Here is a 4634-nt window from a genome sequence, read left to right on the forward strand (position 1 = left end):
ATACTGTGAGGTAAAAATAGCTGCTGCTATGATTTTGTCTGGTTTATAATCTCATTGCTGTCCTAATTTAGGATCTTTTTAATAAATTCTTGAAAATGTTAAAAAACAGAGAGAGAAACGAGGCCCGTGCTGGCTCTCGACATTCCTGAATTCTTGTGTTTGTGTACAATGAGTAATTATGACTAACGATTTGTTTCTGAATATAAGTATATTAATAGTTATATTTAGGACAGACCAACATTACAACTTTTGTTTTCCCAGTTCAAGTCCAAATATGTGAACTTTAGTTTCAAACAAATGAAAAGCCCTGTATAGTCTTGGATTCGCCACACGTTGCCAATTTGGACCAACTCTTAGGAATTCCACACATCAGTCACACACATACTCTCTTTGGAGAAATGGTAGCACACAACACCATTTTACATTGGTTTTGTTATGCAGTCTTTTACTCACCACTAGTAATTTAAAACTCTTTAGGCCCCTAGGTAATCTTTTTTTATCTGAAAGTGACATTTTGATGAGGAAAACAATTCACAAATAAATATTTTTCAGTGTCACACATACTTTTATGATTTGTTTGTAGTGCAGCACAAATACAAACACTGGGTTATCTGCCAACTACAGGTATTGAAACCCAACTATTAGTTTTATAAGCCCTCAGATTTACCACTGAGCCATTAAGGTGTGTATTTCTGTAATATCATAAAAGTGAATACAAAAACCAACTATAGTTTTAAATCTTCCCCTCTGTATATTTTCTATACATTTTTCTCCATATTAAAACTTTTTACTTTATAATATGTATTACAAATGTATGGATGATTTAAGAACATAATCAAGAAAATGAAAAAATCCAATATCAAATTAAAATTTTTAATTCCAAGTTCCAATGATTATGATGCAAGAGTTCTTGAAATGATAATCACATGTTGGTTGTTGATGTTTAAATACATATACCTGTAAAAAACAACAAAATTATATGAAATGAAAACAAAAATCAATTATAATTTTTTACAAGAATGAATGTTCTAACTAAAGGGTTAAAACAAATAATTTTGATTCATCACAACATAGGGAACACCAGCAGTACTTGGTGGAACTAACTGCAATATTGAGGGTATTTTTGTTTAAATTTTGTGTATGAATTGTGTTATTTAGAACCCTGTAAACAATAAAATTATGGACATTCAATAATTTTAGTGCATATATAATTCAGAAAAATGTCTTTAAAAGGCCAGTGGGCTGTGACTACCTCTAAAATTCACAATACAAAATACATCACTGTACTCCACACTTAATCTGTTTGAAATGTTTAACACAATCAAAGCAAATTTGAACACAACTGCATTTCCTTTCTGTTACAAGAATGAACCACATTCAACGTTTATAAATATCATAATCTCTGTAGTTTACAAACAAGTTACACCAAAGAAAGACATCATATATTCCTACCTTACCTATTGAAAGCTCTTCTAAACTAGTATGGATTATTAGACATAAGAATGCATTTGTGACAGAATGTCATTTAGTTCATCAAGACCAACAACAAGTCTGTAAAAACTTCCAATCTGTTTTTCTACAAGTAACAAAGAAAACACTGAGAATCTAAGTTACATGTTCTTGTAAGCTATATGGAACATAATGCTTTTAAATTAGATATTTTGTACCTTAAAGCATATGGATTATCAGCGAAGCCTCCTTGCTTCTCTCTCAGATTCTAGTAGGTTCAGGATGTCACCTTCACGCACGGGTCCTTTGACATTACGAATGATGGATCTGTTACTTTCATCCAAGAATTCAACTCGTACCTTTGTAAAAAGTTCACTGCCCTTTTACACATTGTTTGCATTATTATTATTTTTTTTTATAACATAAATTAGCCATAGTAATGTATTGTAAAGACTCATGAAAAACACTTGAAAGTTTTCTACTATATGAGAAACATTTCTACAGCACCCTTGAATTACACACACAGAAATAGGCATAGCCTTTACAATAATTCAAATCTGGAAGAATAAAATGATAAAGTAAGAAACAAAAAGGTTGGAATGGTTCAGTAAAAGCTCTTAGAAATGAAAAACAAAATGAGCAAGTATCAAAAAATGTAGAATGCAAGAGTACCTATAGTCAGCAACAACAATGAAAGAATTATTTACAGTCAAAAACAAGAAAGATTAACAATGAGGAGGCATGTTTCAATGTAATGCTCAAATAATCAAGTTAATACAATCAAACCAGTATGTTTTTAATTATTTAACACTAGCTAAGGGTACCCATTAAAGAAGCAAAAACTGTGTAAAGGACAATGTTAAATAATATTCCCTTTCTATATTCTTAGTGACCTCACAAGATGCTAACTGCATAACCTACTTTGTGAAGGGTAATTAAATGTGCTATTAAATTCAGAGCCAAAGGTCTAAAATATATAAAGTGAAAATGTGCCCTATTTTGGAGAATTGTTTTTATCACCCGTTCTCAAGCAAAACTCCAAAAACAAAATAGCCCATGTACACTATTGGACAGTTTCCAGTTATCATACCGAAAATTACAGCAATCAAGTCACTTGACTCTGGGTGATGGTTGCTTAAAAACATACGATGGATCATCTTTAGAGTAAGATTAATGTTGTTAAAAGTAATGAATCACATCCCAAGCTCAATTGTCAAAACAATACACTAATTTTTACTTTCTAGTAATCAATTACTGGAAAACTCATACTGCAAAAAATTATTTGTAATTATTGCTTTATTATCTATGTACATTATAAAAAGTGAGTTACTGTTAAGTTTTAGGTTCACAAGTATCTTCCTTTAATTTTTCATACAATATTTTAAGTTTTGTTTAAAAGTTAAAATTCAAGGTAATATCATGGTTTAGTATTATTTTCTGAAGAAACATTCTGAAATTTGGGTGTGTATATTACACGCACAAAATATTGAAAAAATGGTTACATACCTGAGTACACTGGCCTTGGGAACCTGTTCTTCCAAGAACCTTGGTCACCTGAGATTTCAATTTGTAAACTCAAAAATTGAAATTACCAACTTTTTATACGCACAAATCAACAATAATAATATACTTTTATGTAATTAGAAAATATATGATATTTGAACAAACAACATACAAGATTTTAAAATAACTTCCAGATTTAGCATTTCAATGTAACTTATAAATAAAAGCTTCAAGAATGTATTAATTACCATCTACATGTATACCATGAGTATGTATATCCTAAAAACTTTTAGTAAAAAAACATTAATGAAAAAAAGATCATCATAATAGTTTTGATAGGGACAGATGTACAAAATCCAAAGATATTAATTTTACATAGAAAATTCAACAATCTGTTCAGTAGTTTAGTAGCATTGGCTCCTGTGATCCACAAGGCACTAATACAATACTTCATTAAACAGCACGATCTTTGATGAATACATGACAAATTGAAAATATTATGTCATTTGAGAAACATGTATGGATAATATTCAGCCAGCATCTTCCGTGGTGCTTGCTAATGATATTACTGCTAAATATTATACTAGTCTGCATTAGTATTATTCACCTATAACGTTGTACATCTCACAATCTACAGATATACAAGTTTGTACACTTTCACTGTTTATATCTTACAAGTTACATCATAAGTCAAAAAGTAACTGTTCTGTTAACTTCCAAAATATTTTCACGTTTTTTTTTTTGCAATTATTACCTTGTGAGAAGATCACAAAAACAAATACACTTCCATGTTGATTAGTTCGATATATACATTTAAAAAATGCATGCCTATAAGTATATTATTATTATTATGAATTTTGCTTCAGGTCTCAGCTAGTTTGACATGTGAAAAATTAAAGTGTCCTTCTTGGGGTCAGGAGCTCTAGTATAATATTAATAATAATGTTTCTAAAATCTACCATATCAATATATTATTATTAAATAAATTGAACTTTTCAGAACAGACGAACAAACATGAGGTGTTACCGCAAGGCACTGTTCACAACACGTATGCACAAATAGTAAAGTCCGATGAGGAGTATTATTTATTTATGTCGTTAGTACAAGTTATATATCTAATATTTACTAATTATTAGCATTTCAAAGTAAACTAATACCGTATGAGTTAACACTAACGAAGCAAACACTTGAAACAGTGATAGCGATACAGTAATTTAGGGACGTAAGAATGGTTACACTTACAAGTTACAGACGAACGTGGTTAGGCCTACAAAACACGTGACAAGTTCAACTTTCATTTTCAAGCTTAAAATTATACATTGCTCAAACATATAGTTTATCTATTTTATTATTAAATTCCTAAAATGCCAGGATAATTACAGCATTTTATACAATGTAGGAAATATAGTTAAAACATACACTCGAAATACTTACACGGGCAAGCCTCGGTTTGTCCATTTATAAATTAGTTCGCAAATATAGCGCACTATACACTAAGGCTTTTGATGAGAAACGAAATAAATTTATTTTTAACGGCGTTTTTATACGGATGAATCATTCATTAGTCTCGTTACAAGCAAACTATTTAAAACATATATACACACATAGTTTTGTTTATTGATAATAATAGTAGTATATATACATACCTATATATATCATTTTGCCACAAAAAAAGAAAACAA

General features: G+C 29.9%; 1 long non-coding RNA gene across 1 annotated transcript; it reads right to left on the bottom strand.

Annotated features, from left to right (window-relative positions):
• Positions 1-859: 859 nt before the first annotated feature.
• Positions 860-4457, bottom strand: LOC106461325. Its single transcript, XR_001290919.2, has 4 exons — positions 4387-4457; positions 2956-3003; positions 1668-1808; positions 860-957 (listed from the first exon to the last, which is right to left on the bottom strand). It is a non-coding gene; the product is annotated as an uncharacterized LOC106461325 (long non-coding RNA).
• Between the last annotated feature and the right edge of the window lie 177 nt (positions 4458-4634).

This window comes from Limulus polyphemus, unplaced genomic scaffold (assembly GCF_000517525.1).
Source record: "Limulus polyphemus unplaced genomic scaffold, Limulus_polyphemus-2.1.2 Scaffold934, whole genome shotgun sequence".
NCBI classification, from domain to species: Eukaryota; Metazoa; Arthropoda; class Merostomata; order Xiphosura; family Limulidae; genus Limulus; species Limulus polyphemus.